The sequence below is a fragment of the Strigops habroptila genome, chromosome 9 (genome assembly GCF_004027225.2).
Source record: "Strigops habroptila isolate Jane chromosome 9, bStrHab1.2.pri, whole genome shotgun sequence".
NCBI lineage: Eukaryota > Metazoa > Chordata > Aves > Psittaciformes > Psittacidae > Strigops > Strigops habroptila.
The window spans coordinates 41,701,222-41,728,493 of record NC_044285.2 but is presented as its reverse complement, the minus strand read 5'-3'; the positions used below and the strand labels follow the sequence as shown (position 1 = coordinate 41,728,493).

Genomic DNA, 27,272 nt, shown 5'->3' with positions numbered 1-27,272 from the left:
CAATACAGGCTGCACTTTAAAGGGTTTCCAGCTGCAGGTGGAAGGTGGATCCTTGTGGGACAGTGGGAAAGCGAATGGGAAGGGCTCTGCGAGGAGCAGGGGTGGCAGCTCCTTTCACCAGTGGTTCTTCATCTCTACTGTGGGGATTTCTTTATCTTACTTTTAAATCAAAGCACTGAGATGCTGGTGGATGGAGAGTGCTATAGAAATGCAAATTCTATAGGCAGCTGTGTGCAGGTGAATTGCAATTCCCAGGCTCTGGAGTGATGATGGGGTGTGTGGGGATGGATGAGCATTTGGGGGGGGGGGATAAAATCAGCACCTCTGGGGGCCCCTGCTCTGGTTTAAGCAGCCACGGGGTGGCTGGGCAAGGGCACATGCCCATGGATGGCATTGTGCCCTGGAGCCTTCCCAGTCCCAGTGTGGCTCGTATCCCATGCAAGGGAAGGGGAATAGTGCCGTGACTTTCCATGTAGTGACCTTGAAGGCCCACTGGAGTCCAACACATAGCAGCTACAAATCCTTGTCATCTTCATACTCCTTTGCAGATGTTATCAAATTAAGCAGGATTAATTCTGTGACTTGTGTTTGATCATTACCAGCCACATTGAGGAGTGGCTGTTTGCTGCCACATGTGTAAGGCGAGGGCCAGCAGCTGGGAATTGCCTGATAGCAGCCCTTGTTTGGGGGAAAAACACTGGGTTTTGTTGCAATATAGAGTTTCTGTTGCCCGTCTTTACCTGAGGATGCAGCTGAGATGCAGCTGCTGGCACTAGTGCAGAGGCTGTGGCTTGCAGGGTGCCCGGTGGGGAGGTGGCACTGGGTGCCCGAGTTGGGCGCAGCAGGGGACAATCCCCATGCATGTGTCTCGCTTCTCCAGGGTGGGTGAAAGTTTCTGTGTGAGCACAGAAAGCTCCTTAAAGCCTCTGGCTTTGTCTCGATGCACTGCAGGGGTTGCTGCTGCTGAAGCTGCAGTTCTGGCTTAGCTCTGCTGGTGACAGTGTCGTCTGAGCAAAAACCCACTGTGGCTCTTGAGAGTGGTGAAGTGTGGAGTGTCTCTGCCCCAGCCCTGCTGGGATGTGGGGGTCAGCTGCTGGCTGCATCCCTGGGATGTGTGCGGCTATGGCTGTGGACAGACTGGTGGATATGGGCTGTGTGAGTAGGGGAGGAGATTGAGGATGGGATTAAGCAGGTGAGGAGCAGGGGTAAAGTGCAGGAGGCTCAGCCAATCTATCCAGGCATAGATTGGCTCAAGCTAGCCAAAGCTCAGGCTCATACTGCTACGACTAGTTTGAAAATGCCCATTGCCATGGAGGATGCTCAAGTCACTGGATATGCATTAAGGCTGTCTGTTTTCTGCCAGTAAACAAGGATGGTTCAGCCTGATTGCAGGGGTTTTTGTGGTGCTGCACCAAAAAACCACCCGAGGCAGCCATAGGGCCACATGGAATTTGGAGGTGGACTGGCCAAAGGAGCTGCAGATCTGGAGCCATCCAAACTGGACAAGGCAAACGTGGTTTGAGTTTTCCTGTTGGATCACAGCAGGTACAGAGCCCTGTACAAAACAAGGTGTTTGAATGAGTCCACACCTTTCCCATGACTTGCCATACCCGTGTTATGGCAATAACATACTCAGTGTTATTACGTCCTGCCATGTCCCCAGCCTGTAGCCAGCCTATAAGAGACAGCCCACTGTGCTTTTAGGCCATGGTGACCAGTGATCTTGAGAGGAGAAGGGCTCAGATGTGTGTAAGGCGCATCAGAAAACTGCATAAGAAATGAAGCCTGGTGGAAACACGGATGGGAAGGGATTAGTTGACGAACTAACTGGTTGCACTCTGCCAGTCTTCCTTCATGTGAGTGCAGTGAATGTTTAATTCAGGCAATGAGCCCTGCCTACTGGTGGGCTGCAAGAACAGAGGAGTCCTTGGGACTCAGTGTAATTCAGATAGTTGATGCCACCCTGTGCTTTCAGCCCTATGGGAAATCAGCTACTCCTACTTGTAACCTGTCTCACCTCATTTCAAGTGCCCCCTTCTGCTGATTACCCTTCACATTAAAACCAAAGAGCACTGACTGTGTGACACAGGGGTGCTGGGCCTTGTTGGCACCTCCAAACTCTTGGTGAACAGCTCACCTTGTGGCTGGTGGCCGTGATGTCCCCAGGTTCTGTAGGTGCCAGGGATGCCACTTACTATGCAAGTCCATGCTGGTGGTGAGGCAGTGGCTGTGCTTGCATGCAAAACTCCTTTTTCCTGGGGCTTTTGAGCAGCAATATGTCTCTAAAGATAAGTTTTCCCACCCTGAAGGAGCCTGGCAGGTATCGGAGATGTTTTTTGGAGGGGCCATAGCAACTGGTTTTGGCTTTTTGCAGGCTTCCAATCCCGAAGCTGCGCTTTCTTTTTCAGAACAAGCTTATTCTCTGGAAGGAAAAAAAAAAGAGACCAACAGAATAATTTGCTTAAGACTCAGATTCACAGCAGCAAGTAAGATATAATTGCACCCTTTGATCTTCAAAGATCTCATCCAGTGTCTGCTGAAGTCAGTGAAAGCCACTCTGTTTGACTTCAATGAACATTTATAGCGTACAACTCGGAAATATCCTTCCATTTTATCTACACATGTCTGATGCTTCTCTGGTGAAAATAAACTTCAGCCTGTAAGTTTGGGCATTTTAACATAATTTTATGTTCCATGAAAGTGTTTCATATTTGAACATGAAAGGAATGAGATTTATTTGCCCAAAAACCCCACAACTGCTATTAAAGAAGCATGTGACATGAAGCCCAGATCACCTAATAGGAGTTTATGCAACACCCATAGCTGCAGCAGCATTGCCCAAACAAGCTCTGTTGCTAATAGCTGCCAGCCAAGCAGTGATGCTGCCATCTGAAAACCTTTCTGGTCCTTGGCATCTACCTCTAAAAGAGATGTGTAATATATAAGCCCAGAAAACTATCTTCATTACATCAGATTAATTCTGCACAATCCAGTGTTTCAGCCCACTGTAAAAGTGGAACTATCTCTATGTAAATGCGCTCAATCATTATCTGAGATTTGCCTCTATGTGGGTGTTTTCCATCCTCTTCTCCATCGCTGTATATGTATCTCCCCAGCAGCAAAAGTTACCATCTAGTCCGGAGGGGAAGGTTTTAGCAGCATGAGGAGTTTGTAATAGAAATCAAATATTAGTACAAGCAAGATGATATCTTGCCCAAGTGAGACTTGATTACATTATTAATCTTGATAGTTATACATGATTTTGTGCGCGTGTGATTTGAATACTGGATTAAAAAGCCAGACACGAATCGCCAAGATGATCTGGTTTCTTGGGAAATCAGGGCTGAAAGGTGCATTTCCCACTGAGCAAAACCTCCATAGGCTCTGGGGTAAGTTTGTAAGATTCCATCCTGCCCAGATGCTGATGGAGGCCTTTCCCTGCAGAGATCCTGGACCAGAGCTACCCATCATGCAGAAAAGCCATTCAATGTGTGCTCCAGCACTCCGAGGGGAACTGGGCCCTCTGGTGCAGTTAAGCACATGCTTTTGACAAGCAGGGCTAGTTTCAATGACACACTAATGACCACCAGCACCGTGGCCTCAGCTCATCTTCAAACATGTCATCACCAATGGGACATACCCTTCCGTGCACAGCCATCACTGTGGTACCTTATCTCCTTTCCAGTCCAGCTTGTGTCTCATCCTCATTTTCTCCATTGTTGCTGCTCTCCATCTCCTAGTGGGGTTGGTCAGGGAGCGCCAGGCTGTGGTCCCACTCCTGGGGTGATGCACCACATGGGCTGTGTGTTGGGGACGTCAGGCTCTGCAAGCTCAGCAGTGAAACGTGGAGCATCTCCAGCAATGGAGAGGGCAGCAAATGAATGTATGTTGGGATCTGGTGGAATAGATTCCATCATTTCAAAGACCAAATATCTCAGACTTGGGATGTTTCATACCTGGTTATTTTTTACAAATACTTTTAAGTAGACTTTTCCCTATTTTTTGCATGGGCTGCTTGTAGCAGAGGGGGGAAATCTCAGTGTTTGGTCCTTATATTTACTTTACAGTGGCATTGCTCTGGTTCTCCCACCTGCTTTTCGAAGGCTGCTTGTAGGGTGTGTAGCTCAGCAAAGCAGAACGTTCCATTGCAAGTAAACTGTAAAAGAAAAGATAACTGTAGAAATCACTGAAACCTCACTCTGCAGGCGGATTTCTTTCTTTGGATAGTTGTTATTCCTCCCCGAGTCCCCTGGAGCCTGTTAGGAATCTGCTGTGAATGGAGAAAAAGCCCCTAGAGAGTCTTTGTAGAAATAAACACCTGCCTGTGTTCGGAGCGTGTGAGTGAAGTATGATAGAGCATAATCTGCTATTGGAATAGGAACTACCAGCTTTTCTAAAGAGACTGAAGATTTGGACCATGCAGAGGGAATGGTGAGTCTTGATCATTATAATCACTTTTGAATTCTGCATTTTGGGCACCTGCTAACTGTTCATTTGGGGATAGGAATGGTATGAACATAACCATGTCCCTATGTGGGATGTGATGGAGCAACACATCCGAGAGCTGAGCCAGAGGCTTTCCACAGGCTCATAGTACACAGGGTAACTGCAAGCAATTATTTTCATTTTGTTTTAAATCCCAGACTGGTTTGTGTTGGAAGGGACCTTAAAGCTCATCCAGTTCCAACCCCTGCCACAGGCAGGGACACCTTCCACTAGAGCAGGTTGCTCCAAGCCCCTGTGTCCAACCTGGCCTCGAACACTGCCAGGGATGGGGCAGCCACAGCTTCTCTGGGCACCCTGTGCCAGCGCCTCAGCACCCTCACAGGGAACAGCTTCTGCCTCAGAGCTCATCTCAGTCTCCCCTCTGGCAGGTTAAAGCTGTTCCCCTTGTCCTGTCCCTACAGGCCCTTGTCCAAAGCCCCTCTCCAGGTTTCCTGTAGCCCCTTTAGGCACTGGAGCTGCTCTAAGGTCTCCCCTTCAGGAGCCTTCTCTTCTCCAGGCTGCCCCAGCCCAGCTCTCTCAGCCTGGCTCCAGAGCAGAGCTGCTCCAGCCCCCACAGCATCTCTGTGGCCTCTTCTGGACTCCCTCAACCAGTCTTCCAGGGACTTGTCTTCTAAAATCCCTGAGAGTTATCCCATGCTTTCCCCATTCCTTAACACCCAAGCCTATCTTGGTGCACCCAGCAGGGATGCAGGCCCTCTGACAGCTCCCATTTTGGTGACAGGCACTGAACACATGCTTTCCCAACAGAAAGATTCAGGCAGGAGTGGGGTTGTAGAAAAGTTCAGATGATAAAGCTGGTGAGTAGGTTGGATTTGATGCTTATAGATGGTTTTGTGGTTGGTGTTTTGGTTTTGCTGGTTTTGGAGGAATTATTCTGGATGAGAGATTGTTATTGCATAAGAAGGGGTCAGAGCAAGGCAAGAGGAGAGAAGGGGGTGGATCAGAGGGAAAGATGTTCTTCATCTCCTGCATTGGAGATGAAGGTGGCAGGGAGAGGAGCCAGACTGGGTGGGGGTACCTTGCGAAGTTTAGGTGGCAGCACTGTAAAGCTTACTGGTGCTGCCATGTGCATGAGCCATTCTTATGTTAGAAGAATCCTTAGGAGCCAGATATCTGGCTCCTAAGATGATGAGAGATGGGTACTGCCATGGAGGCTGTACCCGTTGGTGTCTCTGGTGTTGCATGTCAGTATTGGTTCAAGACACAGAAACCCAATCCAGCATCGCAACTAGAGAGTGTAAATGGAGCCATGTTCCCGGGAATATTCTTGAGCTCCTACCATTACAGATTATTTACGTACAGCCGGGATCAACTGGCCATAGCTCAGTTTCAATGGTGCAACAGTGACAACCAGTGGCCAGCTGGGCTAATCCAGGACAAGTGCCATGCCTCTGGACCAGCGCTGGGCACACGGGGGCTCTTGCCCTGGAGGGGGACAGGATCTCACTGGCCCAACTCTGCCCAAGTGCTGTGAGATACCCCACCAGAGATGCTCCTGAGAGCAGCAGGCTCTGATGTTTCCTTGTGGTCCCACGCTGCTGATGGGTGAAGCATCAGCGTAGTGGTTTGGGGCTGGATTTCTGGTACTGGATACACAGTTTGAGGACAATGTTTGATGTAAATGCTTGGAGAGGGCAGAGCACCAGTGGGAGAAGAGCTTGGGCTAAGCCTCCAATGGTGCCAATTTATATTTGGAGATGTTCTACTGGTAGAACTCCAGTGGATCTGATGGTGTGTTGGGTCTGTGTGTCTGCTTTGTGCTGGCCCCTCCAGGGTCCACATGCACTGGGTCATCCCAAGTCATGTACCTACCACAACCTTCACACTGGGACATCCCAGAACAAAGCCACTGATGCCAAAAGCTCAGTTTTGACTCAAACTCAATCAGTGTCAGCCCCTTTTCTGTTGGTGTGAGAGAGATGGTGCTGAGAAGGGGCGATGCAGGCAGCATCCTGCCTCTGCTCTGGCTGGGAGCAGCTTCTCCACAGCCTCAATTTGCTCTTTGTTTGCTCATTTTGTTTGTGTCTCCCCTCAACCTCAAAGAAATCATATAGACCCCTAAGTGCTTATCTTGCTCTCTGTGTGCTGACGACCCAGCCATTAGCCAAATGCTTTTATCCCGGGAAAAGCAGAAATCCCACTGCCTTCCTCTACCTGGGTACTGCTGCATCCCTCTGACAGCATCCCCAAGGACTCAGTGCTGTGTCTAGCAAACTATCTTACCGCAGCCTTTCTCCTCCTGAGAGAAGTTTGGGGCTGTGTGGGAGCTGGTGGGGCTTGAGGTCCTCCTGTCCCATGTTTGCCATCTGGTTTGGGCAGGCCTTGGTCCCTTTCCCGGGGAGGTAGGTGACAGCATCCCTCCAAGGACAACTGGAGGGCAGGCACGAGAGAGGGCAGCTTTTGCTTTTCCTCCTGCATGTTTGGCACTTCACAGGCTGCTGAGCTCCTTGTTGCTGCTCACAAATCAGTGATGATACAGATGTGCATGTCTGGTTATATGGCGAAGGGGTTGGACACCTCAAGGCATCCACCTGATCTATGGGACTGCCAGTAAGTTGCCATTTTCAACAACTGGATTGAGTTTTGAGGATTTGGGATCTAGGTAAACTCCTTGTGTGCTGGCACACACAGCGCAAGGGTATTGACCTGTCTCGTGCAGTGGCCGGTGCTGGACCAAGCTGCCCCATGAGCATCTGTGATGCTCCTGAGACACCAGGAACCACTTTGGGCCCTCAACGGGCAAATTTTGCTGGAATCCCCCCAAAATCTGTTGAAAACTCCTAGGTTTGTCTTGGCCCAATGCAAATGTGTTGTATGTCTGAGCTTGGGAGTTCTTGGGTGAGTTACAGCACCCAGTGAAGTGGTGCCGACTTCCAACTGCAGCGCTGTCAACTACAGCTATAACTTGTTCGATTGAAGTTTGTAGTTCATAAGACTTTAAATTCTTTCCCCAGGAGCTGTTTTGACTCTGGGACCATTTGAAACCATTCTGGTGTGTGTGGTTTGGGTTTGGTTTTGGGTCGTTTTGTTGGTTTTACATATAATAGCTGATTTAAAAGTCGAAGAGTTTGGGGTATAAGAGCACCCAGCATGAAGCTGAGCTGCTCCTTGGTGGAAAGAGGCAAGGAAGAGGCCATGGTGGCTGTGATGGAGCCGATGACCCGGCAGCACATCGTGGTCCTCTGCTTGGGGTGCCTGGGGTTAGGAACCACTCTCCTCCTGTGCCTTGTTTCCCTGCCCACATTGGGCTAGAAGTAAAAAGTAAAACAGGAGGTGAAACCCTTTACTTCTGTTTGTTAATCTTTCTTCTTCTATCCTTCTTTCTCCTTTCTTTCTTCCCCCCTTTTCTTTCTTTCTTTTTTATTAGCAGGGCTCCTTTTTTCTCTCTCTTTTGCCTCAATAGAAAGAAAAAAAGTTTTGTCAGCACTCCTGTTTCTTTTGTTGTTTTCTTTTTCTCAGAAGTCTTTTCTGCTTTTATCCTAATCCCAGGCATGCATGAGGGAACAGTTGTGCTCTGTTGTTTGTCTGTTCTGCTAGTTTTGAACCAGTAGGGCTCCCGCTTTGTTCTCTTTATTTTCTGAACACAGAAAGGTAAAAGAGTAGGACTGGCGATTGAAACTCTTCAGAAGAGAAACCTTCGATATTTATTTAGATTTAATTCATTTTTTGCCATGTTGGTAATAATTAAGGGACGATGACAAATAAAAAAAGGAGAGGGGATAAAAAAGGGGAAAAGGGAAGAATCCTCTTTTCACCCCTCTGAGATCAGAGTTTTGCTGCCCAGAATGTTTTAACTTGTACCCCTCGACATTCCTAATTTTTCAACCACGTTGTCCCTCGACATTCCTAATTTTTCAACCACGTTGTCCAATTTATTCACTCTCTGGAACCAGACAACAATTTAACATGTGCTGGGACTAGTTTTTCCACACCCCACACATGCAGGATTGCTCCTTTATACAGATGGGTTTATGTCTGAGGCACGTGTTTGAAAAGCAACGTTAGGCTGCTTTACCTGATGCGTTATCAGCCCGATTTTCAAGTCAGATCTTGGTGTTAAGCCTTATATTTATGGCTTTAAACATGCTCTGGTGCTTCTCAGCTGTTGGGGGCAGAGCTGTCAGTAAAGCTCGTGAGGGGTTTTACAGTGATTTTTAGGTATTTCTTTAATAGTTGGGCTGATAAATTGCCTGAAACATTTTAACAAATTCAACTAAAACTCAGCCCGGATCCATCTGTTTCGGCTTCATCACTGCAAAACAAACCTTTTATGATTTTGGTATCCAACATGTGCTTGTTCTCTGTTGCCATGGAGATGCTGTAGGCCCGAAATTGTGGGTTTTTTTTTTTTTTTTCTCTTTTTCACAGGCTCTTAAGATGAAGTTTTTTTTTGGGTTTTTTTTTTTTTTTTTTATTGAAAACTGTTTTGATTAATTTTTCCACCACTTCAACTTCTCCCTCACTTAAACCGTTTCCCCCTTTTGTTTCCCACTTGATTTATGGCAGGTCGCTGTCACTGAAATAGATGCACGTTTTGAAATTCCTCCTTTCTGTTCGAATGCAAAAAGGGGGGGTGAAAAAAAGGAGAAAGGGGGGGGGAAAGAAAATAACCCATGCAAGTCATGCTCAAAGACTTGGTTATTGTTGCTTGTTGGATTTCTGCTCTCTGTGGTTGTCGGGCCTAATTCAAAGTAATTCAGGCTACTCAGTGGGGGCAGTGCATAGCTCCACAGGAAATTATGATAGCAAAAGTCTTCCTGTAGAGCTCTACACTTGGCACTACAAAGTGCCTCGGGCTGCAGTTACCTGAATAGGGTTGAATTAGACCAGACAACCGCATCATCCCACTTCTTAATCTATTAGAGCGATATACAAGTGGCAATTGTTGATTGCAAAAATGGGATTAAGAGGCTCTTCAAGTGAATTGATTTTCTTGTGAGAACAAAAAGAGGAAAGAGAAGGGCTCGTTTGAATCACACAGCCAGAAAGTTTCGTGAATGGGTTCCACTCCAAATGTTAGAATTAAAGCGAGCGGTATTTCCCCACGGAGCATGCAGGTGAGAGGAATAAACTGCTGAAAAAGAGAAAATGATGCCCAAAACCTCTAGTTTGCAGACCTCTCACCAAAGTGCCTTTTCCCCCACTGCTCCTCCCTCGCTCCCTGCTCCTGGCAGCAGCAAATCCCTGTTTCAGCCGACGACTTCGTTGCTCTTCGTCAGCCTCTGCTTATTATTCTTGAATCTTCGCTTTTATTGACGTGTTTCATGTATTTGTATTTATTTTGTTTCCAATCAGGGAAGAAAAGGACAGAAAAACTGCTTTGACTCCTCCTGGTTTCCCCCGAACCTTTCCACTTATTCCTTCTCCCATCAAGATCAGATCAGTGCCATGTCTTTCCCAAGGGACCTCCAAAACATGGCGCCTGTGCCATTCCTGGGGTGAATCCTTGGGGTTTTCTTCCAGCCCTATCTGCTTTTCCCCTTGGGGCTACTATTTTCACTGCAACCACAAGTTTTGTGGGATCAAGCATCGTAAATCATCCATTGACCTCAGTGTGTCATCCGTTGGGAAGAGCAGAGCCTGGCATTTGGGATTTGCTGGGATAAGACACTGGCACAGGGTGCCCCGAGAAGCTGTGGCTGCACCATCCCTGGCAGGGTTCAAGGCCAGGTTGGACACAGGGGCTTGGAGCAACCTGCTCTAGTGGAAGGTGTCCCTGTCCGTGGCAGGGGTTGGAACTGGATGAGCTTTAAGGTCCCTTCCAACACAAACCATTCTATGTGTCCTGCTATCTATTTTCGGATGGCTCTCAAGTGATGCTGGAAATCATTTTGCCTCAAATGAAAGACAAGGTGCTGAGTGTACATGTGGTGGACATTGAGCTGCACAGGGAAGTAATGGTGAAGGCATGTCTTGTGCTGGGCATACCAGACAGGGCTGGCTGTCAGCAGTGTGGGGAGTAGAAATGACACCCAGTGAGGATAAAGAGCTGCTGGAGCAGATGAAGGGAGCCTGGTGTTAACATTGGCATTGGAACCATCTGGGAGGAGATAGTGGGGAAGGTCCCCTCTTGGACACAGGGAGGAGAAACCTCCCGTCCCACCATAAAAGCACAGGAGCTCACCCCAGGAGCTGGCACTGGGGCAGGGATGCAGGGGGTGAGCTGCTTTGAAGTGGCTTCAAAGATTTTGGGGAGGGGAAGAAGCAGCTGAACTAGACCTTGCTCCATGGGTTGGAGAGGACGCGTCCATCCTCATCACATTATTGTCAGCATCGCTGTTTAGGGCTTGTTGTAGGGGTTTTTTGCCCTTTAAATGTGTCATTGTAGGCTTGTTTTTCACCTGGCCCCTGCTCAGAAAGTGCCTTGATGAGAAGGAGCAGAAAGGTGTCATTGCTGTGAACCGGGGGGGCCCTTACCCTGCTGCTTTGGGAAGGGACAGAAGCAAATTTGGAGCAAAAGCACTATCTCGATGTTTTACTTGGTGATTCTTTATTTCAGAAGATACTGTTCTTGCAAAACCTTTCCTTTTGGGTAGGTGGTGGTAGGAGAGGGCTGGGTTTCTATGGCACCAGCGACCCCTCTTGCAGCCAAAAGCACCCTATGTGCATGTTCTCAAGTGCTGCTAATCCAAATGAAATAAGACAAAATATGCCTCCCATCTAAGGCTGCATTTGTACCTCCCCAAAGCCTTCACCATGAGCAGCCTTTTCCTAGCAAGTTCCAGCCCTTCCTGTCTCTAATTCAGCCCTAACAGTGTAACGGGGTGTAATTTCCCAAGTCTCACTTGCAAAGTTTCCCCTTTTCATCTCTTCTCCCCTATGGAAGGATTTCCCCCAAAATCTCAGCCACGGGATGCCAGGAGTACTCACCAGGTGCCAGCATCCACGGGCAGCAAGTAAAAGGTTGTATCCCTTTACAACCACATCACTTTCTCTCACTGTGACCCATTAATTGCCCTGTATTTAATTACCCAAGGTTGCATCAGGTCCATGTAGCGTATTCGCGTTGTGCTATCAATTATGTCATAATAAATGAATTTCCTTTTCAGGATTCCCTGCAGCCCATGGCCGGGCTTCTGTTCCTCCTTGACTGTTCTGACTTTGAACAGGTTTATTCAGCTGTTGTCTGCTAAGCCCTACAGAAAAGAACAATAGCTTCTGATCTGCCTTTTATGGGTTATTGGGAACTGGTGGTCCGCACTACAGCTTTGGTCAGTGATTAACCAGAGTGAAAACAAACTACACAAGGCTAAGTTGATGTTGGAGGAGGAATGAACCCACTTCATTAAGGCTTTAAGAGGAAACCTTTTCTTCTTCAATGCTTGTTCACAACTTTTCAGGTCTCTATTTAATCACGTAATTCTCTCTAAGTAGGAAGAGAAGCTTGCCTCACAGCGAGAGGTCTTTTGCCACATGACAACTTAGAAAGATAAATTATATATAAATATCTTCATGGGTTTGTGGAGAGGAAACCAAATTCAGTTTTACTGTGTGCAGCTCATTTATTGGCTTCTTAGGTGCTGTGAGCATCCCAGCATCCCTTTGCAGGAGGGGAAATCTTGGCTGCAATTGCCTGAACTTTTGGCTTGTGTGTGTGTATGCGTAGGGTGAACAAATCATATCTGATCAGTGCCAGACACTGATGGGGGCTGAGGGCAGCTGAAGAGGCAGCAATAACAGCAACCCTCCTTTACAACACCATTGAGTCAAAATAGAAGTGCCCCTTAGGATGGGGTTTTTATTCCACTACCCTCCTGTATTCCAGGGATCTCTTGGCTTTTAGCACCCCGGGGAGCTAAAACAAAAGGCAGGAGATTTGGGGTGGATGAATTTGGTGCTGGTAAATGTGGCGAGCATCTCCAGCCCTCGTGCTGTGCCGAGTAATCACGCAAAGCGCATCATGTCGGGGAGGCCCGTGTGCTTTTGTTTGGTGTCATTTATTATTGTAATGTATTTTTTTTCTTAGCATGGCAGTTAATTATGGTTTGGGGAGCATATGACTTCAAGCCAGAACACAGCAGTAACAAATCAGCCCGCTGGCTCCTCTGGGGCTATCTGGCAGCAGTAAAGCCTGTTGTTCCTGCAGCCCTTGTGCTTCCAATGTTGCAGGCTCATGGCTACTGGTGTGTGGACAGGGAGGGATAACATGGACACCCTGGGAAATGCCAGGGAGCTGCTTGCTGGGCAACTTCAGCATCTCTACCAAGCCCTGAGTGGACAACAGAGGTCCTGAGGTTGTTAAGAGCTGTGGATGCCCCATCCCTGGCAGTGCTCAAGGCCAGGTTGGACGGGCCTTGGAGCAACCTAGTCTGGTGCAAGGTGTCCCTGCCCATGGCAGTTGAACTACATGGTCTTTTACGTCCCTTCCAACCCAAACCAGTATATGATTCTGGGATTTGGCAGGCAGATGCCCAAAGTGGGAAGGGGTGAATGTTAATCTGGTGGTTGTGGGATAGGCATGGCTGATACTCCTGATACTCCTCACTCAACGTCCAAAATTCAGCACTGAGCCTGGATTTGGACATTCAAAATCCCCAGCTGTGGTTGTAGGGAGACCAAGGGTGCCTTCCCAAGACAGGGCACACACAGAATGGGGTGGTCCCTGCATGTACCCCGACACCGGCAGCTCTTCCAGAGCTGCTGCCCTCTCCTGCCAACTAATCCTATTCCTCAACACTCTTCCCAGCTACCAGGAGTGGATGCAACATTCCCTTCTTTACCTGCCCCAAGTGATGTACATCAGTCCTCTGCACTCATCTGTTAAACTCTGTGTGGAAAGCACAAACCTTGATGAAAGGACAGTTGAGGAGGAGCAAATTCTAGTCCCAGTGAGAAGCAAGAAAGTGGGTCTTGCCCGAGGCACTCTCCACATGGCAGGAGCCACGGATAATACTTGGCTCTGCTCTTGGTGTGGCATTGCATTGAGGAGGGATGGACCCACCTGGGATAGGAACAGGAAACCCATCAGTCCTCCTATAGAGGAGATTTTCCACTTCTCATAAAGGCAAGAAAAGTAACAGGTGACAGTTTCCTCCTTAAACTGAACAGAGAAGGCACAATTTCCCCTGCAGTGACGCATTCCAAAGCATGGTTTTGCATAAAACTATCACTTTGTTTTCTCCAGGTGTTTTGTACGTTGATTAATTTTGGGTACAAAAATATTTCACTACTTCATTAGTGAATCCTTTGAACTCAAATTAGAGCTTGTTGAAATAATGCAATGAAGTGATTTAGAAGGAGCAGAGGGCAGAATAGGAGCAAGGTTGGGATGCTGGGATGGGAGCAGTGTAGCAGCAGGTGAGGATCTGGCCCACTGGAGGGTTTGGCTATTAAATGACAGCAGTAAGCTGTCTCAATTAATAATTAAAATGTATGTTTAAATAATGCATCAAAGGAAATTGCTTAAATTGCAAACTTGAGATTTTGGGGGGGTGGTAAGTTCATGTTCAAGCTCAGGCTTCCAAATGTGGGAGGAATTCAGATATCTAATGTACTGACATAAAACGGGCATTTCAAACGCTTCAGCTTTCCTGTTAAAATGATGAAAAGAGAGGTAGGAAAAGAGACTGCTGAGCTCCTCGGAGTGTTTGTGAACAAAATAGCACCTTTTTGGGGAAACAAAGGCAACCCTTCAGTGTCTATCAAACAGTTTATGCCCCAGCTGCTGCAAGATTTGGGCAGCAGAAAGTATGAGAGATCCTTTAGATGATTCCTCCGGAGGGAAAGTGCTAAGCTGCGGATGGAACAGAGGAAAGCAAAGACAGATGTTCTTTGGAAAAGGGGATTATCAGACTCAGTGTCCATTTAGGAGTCTGCAGCTTGATGAGAAGGAGCTGAAGCAAAGGGAGGCTTCCCACGATGTTTGATACCTGGTGCAGAGCTCTCCTTGGAGATGGTGCAGGGTCTCATGGCATCAGCCTGGGATGCTCTGCGTATCTGGAGACATGGGGAGAGTTGTGCATCCTTTCCCCAGTGGGGTCCAGTGCCTTCCTGCAGCTGTGGTAGGTGGTACTGGTCAGGGCAGGGCTGCAATCAGAACGTCTTGGCTTTTCCCATCCTGACTCCCTCCTGCTCAGCCTCATGTAAGAAACTGGCTGCTCCAACCCATCCTATGCCCCTTGCCTGCTGTGTCCAGCCCCTGGAGAGACATAACCTTGCACTTGGAACCATGTCGTGTGCAGGGCAGTGTAGCAGGACAGGGGTCATAGGGAAGGAGTCCCATCCAATGCAGTGTTGCTCCAACGTGATGGCAACTATTCATCTTGCTTGCATCGATCCTGCCAGCCGATGCCACATCACCAGCACCAGATCATCCCCATCCCCTTGAGGGACTGCTCAGAGGTGGAGAAGGACCTGTTCATGTATGGGAAGGCTAGAGACCAGGAGGAGCCACTGCCTGCTCAATCGCTGTCTGTGCCCTGGCGCTGGAGAAGCAGCCAGGTTGGGCTTTCCCGGCATCTCATCCCAACACCAAGGGTGGCACAGCCGTGTTTCACCCATCCTGGTTGGGCTTCTTCCACTTTGGGTGCTTGCAGGGAGGCAAAACTGCCTCTTCTTGCCAAACCCCAAATCCTCCTCTGCCCTCACCCTCTGGGAATGGGGCCGGGTGGCAGTGGCATGTCCTGTCTGGTTATCACCATTGTTTCATTCCCGTGGCCATAGGGTTTGGTCACATCGATGTCTTTGTGTTTTGGTTTCAAACACAAATCGTTCCCAGGCTGAATAGAGGGGATTCCTTGGTGCAAAAGGCCGGCTTTCCCTTCACACATGAGGGGTTTGCTCCATTATGCTTTGACGTCCTGCAAAGCAGCTGACTTGGCATCAATGGCCTCTAACACAGTGACACATGTAGGGCCCGAGGGCTCCAGGAGCAGGTCTAAATAGGACCATTGAATCTGTCCACCCGTGTGCATGCGACTGTTGGTGGCAGGAGCCCAGTGATGGATTGAGCTGTCAGTGCATGCGCGTGGACCAAATCTTGGACTTTATGCCCTGTGTAAAATGACTGGTCTCGGTGGACTGGGTCTGATCCAAGCCTTGGGAGCACTATTTGGCTGCTCGGGGAGTGTCTTGGGGGGTACAGGACTTGTCCAGTGTGTGTGTAATTACTACACCATGGCTTTCTCAAAACTTTTGAACTGAAATAACTTAAACCGTGAATTGTTTCCTTCCATAGCTGAGTGCTGCACAAAGGAAAAGGTCTCTGTTCAGAGTTATTATTAGACCCCAGGGCTTTGGAGATGTTGTACCTAACGGAGAGAGAAGTAGGCAGTGTTTAACCAACAGAGGAAACAGTGTTTAACCATAAGCATGTCTCTCTAATTTCTGCTTACAGTCCTAATCATGAGTGGGGCTGAGCATCAAAGGCAGTTTTGCTGATGCTGACACCACAGGGATTTCATCCCTCTTGCCAGGGGACAAGAGAAAGCCCTGATTTCCAAGGATGGGTTTTCCTCTGTATTGCTGCTGCTGGTCTACACTTCTCTGGCTGGAGATGGCTGTGGAGGCTGTGGTCCAGCACTGGAGCATGAGGGCTGTGACCAGGCACCTCTCCTCCAGCCTGCAGACACTGCTGAGCTCCTCAGTGCCACCATAGCCTTTGTGTACAGCAAGTATTTGAGCAGCCCTGGCTGGTCCAAAAGTACCTCCTCCAGATGGGAGCGTGAGTTTGTGAAGATGATGATGAACAGTGATGGTGCTGATGCTTTTTCTTGCATGTGCCAGTATTTGCAGGGTGCCCATCAACATCTTCTGAAAGGCACAGATGTGATGTTTCGAAAAGCAGACCCACACATTCAACCTGTGAAACGATGCCCAAGTAGGGACAGTATGGGATATGGTTATGACCCAGATTTCTTAGGATCATCAGGTGTCTATTGATTTTGGCTACTCTTTGTGGCCCCAGGACATCACTTTTCACCTGGAAATAGCTGGATAGAGGCTTCTGAAGGAGGGAGATGAAGCAAGAAGCTCTTTGTGTCTCCGTCAAAGCATATACTGTGAGGTTGGTGAAGCTGCTGGTCCTGGGCATGGTGACTCTCTCTGGGTTGCTTTTGCAGAACAACTTTAGCAGATGTACATAGTGAAGTGTGCTCAGGGAAAGGTTTGGATGATGCTTGTCTGAGAGATGATGGATGATGCTCAGCTTTCCTCACACCTATAGGGAGCCTTGAATCTTGCTGGAATGCTGCTGAGGTGAGGCCTGGAGGGTGATACCAGGGTCTGTGGTACCCATGTAGTTGTTGGCCATGGGGACAGTGTGCCAGGGAGCCTCAGGTGAGACAAACAGGGCAGTCTTGGCAGTGCAACCCCACCAGTTGCAACCCCTGCAGTGGAGCACATGCTCTCACAGCAGCTCCCTGCTCAGTGGGTGATGGCCTTGTGCTGATGACTCCCTGCATGGTCAAGGAGAGCTGTTCTGGGGCATCAGCACCCTGAGAATCTCCGTGCCCGTGCAGCAGATCCTCATCAAACTCCACTGCCTGCACAGGGATTCATGGCTCCAGACCCTGCCCAGAGCTGGATTAACTTCAAACCCAAAACAGGGGGGGTTGGGGTGTGTGGAATCGCTTCTCTGCCCATGCAAGGCGAGTTTCTGGCTCTGGTGACTCAGGATTAGTGCTCCACAAAGGGAGGGTAGGAGCATTATAGTGAAATGTAGACTCTCCATAGGAGGCACCCATAGATCCCGGCGGTGCGGGGAGGGAAGGAGGGGGGAGAAAGGCATCTGTGGCCCGGCCAAGTTTGCTGAGGGAGCCAGATCGCCCTTGCCGCTGCCCAGACGCAGGTGTCAAACCCGCGTAGAACGGGTGGAAAGCACAGCGTGGGTACCTGCAGGTAACATCCCTCCTGCCTTCATCCCGGCCCCGGTACCCCACAGCACGGATGGAGGGATGCAAAGAGAAGACATGCGGGAGGTGGGAATAGACGGTGTATTTGCGTGCGTGTGGTGTGTAGGGGGAATGTCTACTGGGAACTGTAGTTAGCGAATGCACGGTCAAGTGTGACACAAGAAATGAGGTTAATGCTGCAGAGAAGCTGGCAGGGTTTGCTCTGCACCCGTGCATGATGTGTATGTGCAGCGTGACGTAGGATGGCCCCATGGGCACATTGCCTGCAGGAACCCACTGCAGGATGGGGAAGAGTTTGTTGTGGGAGTGTATTTTTGCCCTTGTTCTCGGTGTTTAATTTCATCAGGAGAGTGCTTGTCTTCAAAAGGAAATGGGGAAACTTCTCCTGCTGGGTCGAATGCTGTTGCTTCTCTACCACTGCTCCTTCCAGGTTCAGTTTCCATCAGCCTCTGGCATCAACAGGCGAAACATGGCATTCCCTAAGGAGATGCCTGGTGCTGGCAGCGCCTTGCTGTGGGAGCTGGCACTTACATAAAATCTCTGTCTTTCTGGATGATGCTAAGGGGGTGAGGGCTTTGGGGGAGGGTGACATGTAGGGTGGACAGCTCTGCAGCTGGGATGGGAGGAAAATGCCTGTGAGCACTGGTGATGCCTCCTCGGGTGCCTCTCCTCACCCGCTGCTTCCTCCCAGGGCTTTGGGGACACTGGGAAGCAGCGGTGGGGCTCTGGGGAATTAGTTAATTGGGTTTAACTCACTTTATCTTCCATTGCACAAGCACGTATGTAATTATCTATATAATTATATATGTACATGTGTATAAAGTCTGAAGGCTTTTTGTGAATAGGGATCTTGGAGGGTAAATACAGGACTGCAACCCAAGAATCTTAATTTTGCCTCAAATTTTGGCTATACTGTTTCTATAGAGACCAAAAGGAAGCTTTGGCTCCCCCACTCAGCTATTAAAGTTTAGTGCATTGAAAACTGTCTTCATGCTGTGATACCCTTTCACGGAGTAGAATAGGGTCTGAGCTAATCCATGAAAGTTGTCATGCTATGAACTAGTAGTCAAGCTTTTTCCTTTCAATTGAGTCTAAAACTATACTGTACTTCACACTTGATTGGCCCTTCAGATGGCAGGACTCAATATCCCTGCTGGAAATAAGCTCGTCTTCACACAGTGATGTTGAACGTGGAAAGATCTTGTTTCTGTGGCATAATTACTAGCGCTGCAATATGAAAGTCTTCAGGATGAGGGGCTTTTGTTGGGGTTTTTTTGGTTATTTATTTTTTTCCTAATTAATATCTATCAAACTTTGCTTTCTTCTTAAAGACTAGAGAGGTTTGGGTGCGATGGTAGCATCCACCAAGGACCTGGATCCGAGCAAAGGCTCAGGAGCTTTTCTCTCCTCAGTGTTGTATGCACAAGCGTAGCAAGGCAAAGTTATCTGCATATCAGCCTCCGCTTCCCCCCTTGAGTGTACTGTAGCAAAGGTAATGAATGGGTCTTTCTTTATCATCTTTTTCCTCCCATCTCTCAGGATAACTGTATAAAGCAGCATTTTGCACTGGGGCAATTTTCCTAATGGAAATCAGCCTCTTCCTTTGACCTTCACTGCTACTTGTGCGTGTTCACAGGGGCTAAATCCATACTGGGGACAGTCACTAGAGGTGGAGCAGCCATGAGGCTCCGGATTAAGACCTCATCAGTGAAAAGTTACTGTATTTTTATGATTAAATTTTGAGAGGGGGAAAAAATGCCTTGAACTGTGTAGACCAAAAGGGGGCACCAAGGTATTAAAGAAAAAAAGTGGTGCTGGTTTTGGTAGTTCACCTATGTGAAGTGTGACGGCTTCTACTGTAGCGTTCTTGCTCTGTGTAGTTACTAAACAACGACAAAAACATCTCCTTGAACTTTATGTGAATTTCCAGTGTTTTCCCTGTGCTGATGTGACACTTTGGTTCAACTGGGGAGGCTCTTTTAGTTTTTCTTTTTCTGGTCTTTTTTGTGCGTTAATCTTCATCAGTTAATTTTTTTAAGATTTGGGAGTGGGTTTTACATGTCGAGCTGGGTTGTGGGGGCTTTCTGAATTCAGGAGTGATGCTTTAGAGAATAAACACCAGATTAATTTAAGGATATAAACCTTCGAAGTGCTCTCTGCCTTTGCTGGAGTATTCAGCATTGCCTCTGCCACCACTTTTAGACACAAGTTTGCTGTTTCCTTTTGGCTGCATTTACCCTCTTACTGTGGGTGTAAGAGGATTTCTCCTTAGCTGGCTGTGGGATGAAACGAAGGGCACAGATAGGGACAGCGTTAGCCCCCTCTCTCCATTTGGGAAAGCAGATTTAATTACAAACACCCTAGTTCTGGGGTCGTTCAGCCCAGTGTCGTGATCATGACATTGGAAGAAATTCCAGCCTGCGACTAACATGGCATCGAAGTATCCCTTCTCCTACTACTGTGAGAAAGGGAGGAAAGAGCAGAACAAACCCACATTTCATCCACGTTGCATCCCCATCGCGGAGACAGATTTGGTTAAAAGCCTTCTTGGTGTGAATGGCTGCGACGCAGGAAGGGCGCAGAGCGATTGTGTTCTCCAGTCTGGGGGGTTTTTCCTTCTCTGGGCTATGCAGGGTTTTATGGTGCATGGTTCATGTTTATAATCTCCAGTTTTTACAAGCATCAAGCACGTAAAATGCTGCTCGGGTGCTTGGAGCTGGTTTGTAATCGCTGGGTTTTATTTGTGCCTTTGTAGCTCTGCTCGTACAAAGTCCTTTCGTAAAATTGTCAGATTCAATTCTTTTTCGCCCCAAATTGGGACAAGTTTTTCCTTATTTTATGAAACCACTCTTATTGGGTTTTAAATTCTAATTTAGAAATGAAGGATGGGGTGTTTCCAAGCACCAAGTATAATGTTTTATAGTTTAATTTGTACTGAGACTTAAGCTTCATTTTTAGTTTTGTTATGTTACCTAATTTATTGGTATTCATATATTATATATATTATATATTATATAAGGCAACAGAATAGCTGAGGTTACATTAATAATTTTGATACATGTGGCTAATTAGTTTGTGTTTTCTGTGGATCTCAATTTAACAAATGCTATAGATATCTATGTTAGATTTCAGCAATAAAGTTAAATGCAGAAGGGACCTAAATAGAACTATTCATAGAAAATGGTGACATTAACTTTTAACATATAAATAACTTGGTATTTTTAAAAAGTGATGATCCCTTTGGCTCTCATAGTTTGCTCCATCATTTATTAACACCACCTTGGAAACTGCAGGGCATGAACCTGGTTTGTTCTGTGGTTTAAGGAACGGCATTTTGATCCCATCAGCTGCCTCATGAGAAATGAGAAGTCGTTGCTGTTTTGGTTGCAAGAGATTTCGGAGAAAGCGTGGAAAGAAAAAGAGAGACTTGAAATACCCTAAACTAACCCCAGTGATTGAGCTGAAAAAGTTATTTGTTGAATATCTATTTTTCCTCTTCCAGTTTTGTTGCAATTTTAGCTTACTCTGTGCTTTGAGTCTATCGTTACGATGTTGTTCTGATTTAGCTTTTCCAACTCAGTTGTTCAAAATAGTTTTGGATTTAAACACTTTCTGTCTCTGCAGTTTGCTTTGAAAAACGATCACTAACCAATGTTAGATTTCAGCTCTTCTTCTGGTGCAATTAATAATAATAATAATAAAAAGATTCTTCCTATTGAAAGCACTAAAATTTTGTGCTTTTACCTTCCGCTGCGCTGTTTGGCTCATCATAAATCTCTCCCATACAGCTCCGATCAGGGTTTAAATCTCTGTCATAATTTATTAAACCACTTAACAAAAATGTGTAGGTAAAGAAAACTCATTCAAATATGAACATGACCTACTTCAATCATCATCTGCAGAAAGCTGATTTATCAGGTTAAATTCCCTTTCTGCAAGGAGCAGTGTTTTGCTCTGCAACAAATTTGCAATTTAAAATGTTTTATTTTTATTTCTAGGAAGCAGAGAGGGGTAAAAAAAAAGAAGCAAAAATGGGAAACACATTCGTAGTTTTGTCTCTGTATCATGCTATAATTGCAAAATGAAGTTTTCTTCCTGAATTTCAGAGGCGAGGAGGTAAACATTTACCTCTTTCGTTCCCATTCAACTCAGATTAATCAAAAGTGCAGATGCAGAAAACATGCAGGCAGAATTGGAAATCCCGTTTTCCCCCCTTGATTTACAATTATAACCTATGGAAAAAAAGGTTTGCAAATTGGCTGCTATAAATATCTCAGATTTTATTTTTTCCTTATCCCCTATGTCTGTGCTTTTTAAGGGGCGGCAGGACCTCTGCTCCTGCTTTATGCGCTGTGCTGAGGAGTAAGTTATCACCTGAATTTCCTATTGCTTGTTGCTCAGAGAAGGCGAAAAATTTACCTTCGTGCTACTCTGTGGGCATTGCCATTTCTCTGAGACCAGCTCCATTGCAGATGGATCGTTCCTATCAGTGGGTGAATTTACTGCTGGCTTCCAGCGTGCGCTGCACGAACGGGAACAGTTTTTGTTTTGTTAGAAAGCAAACAGCCAAGCAAACCATTTCCAACTCCTTGTTTGGTTAAAGGCTGAGGGGACAAGTTCTCCATACCCCTGGTTGTGCGCTGGGAGGCTGTGAACCCTGTCAGAGCTGGCAAAGCACATCGTTAGTGCAGTAATCCAGCTGTATTTTAATTCTCAGGGTACAGCACTTACTTGCCGTGTCTCTCTGCCTCCCTCCCTAACGTTAGCGAGGAAAGGAAACTTAATCTCTCCAGTGACCCTGCTTCTGTTCTTCAGCTCATAAAAGCCAAAAAAAGTCAAGCCAGAGACTCCTAAATCTTGGCAGATCCTGTAAATTACCCTCTAGCTCCGACAGGATAACACCTTCCGGGGAGTAGATTTTTGTCTGAACTGAGTTTTATTCCCTTTTGTGAGTTTGAGAGACACTCCGGATACCAAATCCATGCATCCGTATATACAGTATTTGATCTCTAACAAATAGTTTTATTATGCACAACGACTGGAGATAATTATGATGGAATAGAGATTTTTAAATGAATTCCAAGGCATTGGATGCCTCATTACCTACGCACAGAGGAAAGCTGCTGTATTTCTGGCTGCCGAAGCAGAGCCACAATTCAACTAATGCATTTAGAGATAAAATCCTTAATGTCTCCTTCCAAAGTGGGCAAATTAAATGCACAACAGAGGAACAGCTTTAACATTGCCCTGTATAATTAATGACTCCAGTGTAGTCAGGTATCATTGTATTGTTTTCCTTACCACTGATTAACCTAATATAAGGGAATAAGGGAAGAAATGGGACAGGAGCCTCAAGTATGAGCTGGATTTGGTGGTTTGATAAAAATGTGCAAAGGGAAGGGGAAAAAAAAGCCATTCCTTTCTGCTCCTCGCTTCAACACTGCCTAAATTAAATGCAGAGTTGTGTTGGCTTTGCACATTGTTTTTTGCTCGTTTGACATTTAATACTGTTGTATCGGGACCGCTCATCTTAGCTGAGATACTGAGGGGAAAATATCCAATTTAGACCAAATGTGAGAGGGACTTGCTGAAGCCAATGTCTGTGCAGGCTGCTGAGCAGGGAGGGAGTTTGCTGGGCTGTAAAGGCAGATTGCCCCCAGGATGTGGCTGGGGAAGAGGATGGGGAATGCTGCAGCCAGCACCACGGCGCTGGGACTCGAGCAGGTCTCCGGCACCGCTCTCTGCAGCCTGCAAAGGCTCTTCTTTAGGTAATTGGTACTTCCTAATGCAGATGGTTCAAATGAGCTTTCTCCATAAAACTCTCATTAATATGGTGTATAAAGCATATTTTTAAAGTTGATTGTAAACAACATGGTTCTCCAGGCTCTTTACTATCGCTGCAATGTAGCACATTCAATAAATGTCATGTTATTGTATGTCTGAACTTCAGAAGAAAAAAAAAGGGGGGGGGGGGAGGTTGTTGCAATCTGTAATTAAATCCAGCGGGAAGTATTTCCTGAATGGCAGAGACCTTTCACACTCTTTCACCTAATTCTTTACAGGTGATTCTTCTTACCCCCCCCCCTTATATTTTGGCATTGGGAAGCGGTAGTCATAGCAAAACCAGTTGGATTTCAGAGCAAGAAAATGCTCTCTGCCATCTTATAGTGAAACTGGCAATTGCAATGGCCAGTCCTCAGAGTGAGGAGATGTGATTTCACATTTATTTTTTCCCTCCCGAACAACTACAATGTGATTGAAGGGACTGACATATAATTATTTTTATTCCCCAAACCCCTCTTTTGGTTGAAAGAGAGCTTGATGCAATGCTGTATTTTTCCCCTTTTGTGTCAGAAATGATGGAGGGGAAGAGGCTGCTCCCTCATGGATACTCCCTCTGCCTCTGTTTCCCAACCCTTGCGTAGCTCCAGCCGCTCGGGGCAGGGGAGGCTTTGCCCTGGCTGGGGGCTCTGGCTGTGTAAACCTTCCCACCGGCACAACAGGGAGCAGCCTGCGCACAGGACGGCCTTTTCTCTCCCGAGGAAGAATCCGCCTCTCTCCTCCAACCTGCTTTGCTGGAAAAAGGGCTTTCCCAGGCGAAACAACTTACATTGGGAGGAGCCTTTTGTGGCCGGGCTCTTGTATTGTTCTTTGAAAAAGTGGCCCTTTTTCCCCCTGCTTCCCTGAAGAATAAAGTGATGCAAAGCAATACAAATGGCACAGCAATGACTCGGGCTGTTACGTGCAGGTCTGATTTGATAGATGAGATCAGTTCCTATCATATAAATCTACACTGGTTTCCTTCAGAGCTTTGTGCTGAGGTTCTTGCCTAGTGTCTTGATAATACCTTCTGAAAAGTGAGTGACTCAGGAGTCAGTTAAAACCATATTTCTCCCAGGCAAATAAATGTATAAATGCTCCCCAAACACCCTTGCAAGTGGAAATGACAGCTAGCATTCTCCAGATGTTTTGATATCAATGCGATAACATTTTGCATTGACAAAGATGGGAATTGGAGGTAATGACTTGGTGCGGCAGCCTTCAAAACAGTAGATGAAAATACAGCAGAATTTCTTTGCTGTTGATAGAAAAGGTTGCTGTAATTTTAAAGCATCTAAATAAGAAAAACAGTTGTATTCAGTTTAGTGATGTTCCCAGCCTCTTGGCAGCATCCCCTGTGCCAGGGTTTCACTGCCAGGCATTTAAGATGTTGGTTGCCTCAAATGCTGCTCCTCTTGGTCCATGTTGGCCACCCAAAGTCATAGAAGCTTTGTAAGACCATGGGAGAAATAGTGCCTAGCAAGGGAACTGCTTTATATTGATTACCGTGCGAGTAAAGGAGCAGCTCAGTCATGCCAACCATGGCATTTGTGTGCAGGAGGTAACGGCGGGACAGGGATGGACACCCCTTTCCCTGCTTTTGCAGCCATGGGATAGTTGTAGTGGTGTGCAGGAGTGAAACTCGTGATGTGTGTCACATCCAAGGGTTATTCTGCACATCACTGTCTGCTCCACTATGGCCATGTGCTTTCTGGAGGGTTGTAGGTACATCAAAGCTGTTGCGGAGTGTTTTTCACCATGAGTGGCCTGTGCCCTGCAGGAGGGTTTGCCTGCAGGTTGTTCTGAAGATTGTCCACCACCACCCACCATTGGTGCCATATAGAAACAAATGATGGTCACAACGCTCTAACGAAGGTGGGTTGTCTGGGCTTAGCCATGGTTTGGGTACATGGTATTTCCTCCGGTTATCCCAAATGAAGCAGCTTCCCACCCCTTTTCTCAGTGCCTACAAACCAGGGTGCTTGCTCTCCTGGAAGCAGCTGATGTCTGTTGTAACTGCAGAGCCCAAATAATGAATGTAGGATTGGAAACCACGATCCAGTGGGTCGGGTACTTTGCTATTATCTGTTCTCAGCACAAAGTGGAAGTTCCTTGACTACAGCAACCCTCACTTGTTTACACTTGGCTTAGCTGCAAATTCCATTATTTACATACACAAAACAGGGGTATTTTTTTCCACATTTATTAGCACCGATTGACAACAGAACGCTGCCACGAGCTCTCCTATTACTCCAACTTCATTACTTCTAGCAAGTAGACTCCAGCCCTCTAACCCGAAGATGCTTTGCTTGGAAGAATTATCGATGATTAAAACCAAGCTACACTTGTCAAAATGAATTACCCAAGCACATTTTGAGAGGCAGCAGCTTTCCCCTTCCTGGCGGCTGCCTGCCTTGCTCATTTGCACTGTGTGGAGACCTGCCATGGGACGGCAGTGCTGGTGGAGGCCATGGGATGCCACGTGGCAGCTCCGTAGCACTGGAGGGGTTTGTGGAAAGTGATTTGGTTTCTCTTGCACTTCCTCATAGGTTCCTGATGTTACATCAGCTGCGGGTGAGATCAGACTTTGTCGATAGAGGAGGTTCATTGGTCTGCAGAGCTTGGGTGCACCAGGACTGTCTCCAAGCCGTGTGGTGTCTCCAGCTGCAGGAGTCAGCTGGAGATGTGGGGAGCTCCCTGTTGGCTGTGAGATGAGGTGGCACAGAAGTGTGTTGGTTTTCATCAATGGTGTGGAATGAATTACACTCGTGAAATTTGCTCCAGATCTTCCTCTTTCAGAAGGTAATATGTAAAGCGGAGCACAGTGCCGAAACATCCTACTCTTCCTCCCAGGGAAGACCCTGGCAGTGGTAGGAGAGAAGATGCAATGTGGCAACTGCCCTTTGCTCTCATGTTCAATGGGGAAAGGAGAAACCCTCCTGCACTGCTGCTGGGCACCCATCTATAGGAGACAGTACTGAGGCTTCTAGCAGAAACTCTTTAATGCTAGGACAGGAGTGAGGTCTAAGTTATGTGCTGCTTGACTGCCCACTGCAGTGCTGGGGTGAGCAGGGACAAGAGCCCCCTTCCAGCCTGCTGCCACCAAAGGGCTGTGAGTGAGCTCTGTTGTATGTGGTCCAGCTGCTTCATGTGCTTGGCAAGGCACTTGGTGATGGTGCTCGATGCTGCTGGTGCTGTTGGGGGTTCTGGTGGGGTTGGGAGGGATGCTGATAGTAGCCAGAGCAGTCCAGCAAAGGGTTTACTAGAGCAAACCAGGGCTGTGGCTTCTTTCCTGCTGTGCGCTGCAACTGCATATTTAGTCACTGTAAGGGGTTTCTCTTGGTAAGTGGGTAAGGCAGGTAAATATTTGTCCCCAAAGACAGTGCTGGGAGCAGTGGGCTCTGATTTGAGGCTTTTCCACACTGCAGATGCCACTTGTTCCTGAGCAAGGTATGAGCAGATACCAAAGGGGACTTTCCCCATGGAGAAGCAGAAAAGAGCTGGAGGCAGCTAGTGAGGGGGTCATGCAGGGACATGGGGACACTGCCTGGAGAGCTGTGTTTGGAGACATCCCCCAGTGTCTGTTGTGGGTGTAACTAGCTCACTTCACTTAGCATGGGATAGTCCACCCAGACCTGAGAACATGCTACCTTTCATCCAGCACATGGCTCATCAGAGGCTGTTTTTGGGTTCATTTGGATTCCCAGATGCAGTGGTGGCAACACAGAGATGGGTGTGAAAAGGACTTGTTTCTCAGCTACCAGCATGAAGGTGTTTGGGGACAGTATCACAGACAAAGCCAAACTTTGCAGACCAAGCTGCCTTTTTGGACTGGTGCAAGGGAAGATGCATTAACACCTGAAGGTATTAATTACACTTTCAGTGGCTTTTCTTGGGCACAGCCTAAAAGCACAGAGAATCTCATGACCTGAACTGGGCAGGCAGGAAAGACACTTAAGGCTTCAAAGCAGTGGTGGAGGAAGAAGATAAACACCACCACTGCCTCAACTGAGGGACTTGGAAAGGGTGCAGACAAAGAGATATTTTGGCATTTCTTCTTTGTGCATGAAGCTGGTAAAAGGCTGTGACAGGCTG

At 47.2% G+C, this 27,272-nt stretch overlaps 1 long non-coding RNA gene across 1 annotated transcript in view; it reads left to right on the top strand.

Moving 5' to 3' along the window:
* The first annotated feature begins 4,363 nt into the window (after positions 1-4,363).
* Positions 4,364-27,272, top strand: part of LOC115613224 — an 82,578-nt gene continuing 59,669 nt past the window's right edge. The window contains exon 1 of the long non-coding RNA XR_003993316.1: positions 4,364-4,431. This is a non-coding gene — a long non-coding RNA (uncharacterized LOC115613224). The remainder of the gene's footprint in view (positions 4,432-27,272) is intronic.